This window comes from Chelon labrosus (genome assembly GCF_963514085.1).
Source record: "Chelon labrosus genome assembly, chromosome: 1".
In the NCBI taxonomy this organism is placed as follows: domain Eukaryota; kingdom Metazoa; phylum Chordata; class Actinopteri; order Mugiliformes; family Mugilidae; genus Chelon; species Chelon labrosus.
In genome coordinates this window covers 35,369,851-35,370,096 of record NC_140337.1, presented here as the reverse complement: position 1 = coordinate 35,370,096, position 246 = coordinate 35,369,851, and positions in this window count along the sequence as shown.

Below are 246 nucleotides of genomic sequence, written 5' to 3'. Positions count from 1 at the left end.
CCCAGAAATGTTCAAAAGCTCATGTTAACTTGTGTCTTGTTGAAGGTTTCAGTCAGGACTGTCCTCTGCTGGACATTTGAATGAAGGTCATTAGTTCCCTCTTCCAAACGTGTTGACTGACTTTGAGGGTTTGACTTGAAGCAGGAGGAGGTCGCTGACATGAACTCTGCTTCACCAGCAGCTTTATTTTCTTTGAAATCATCATCAGATCCTTCACTGATCAATAATCAAAGATCAACAACCTGA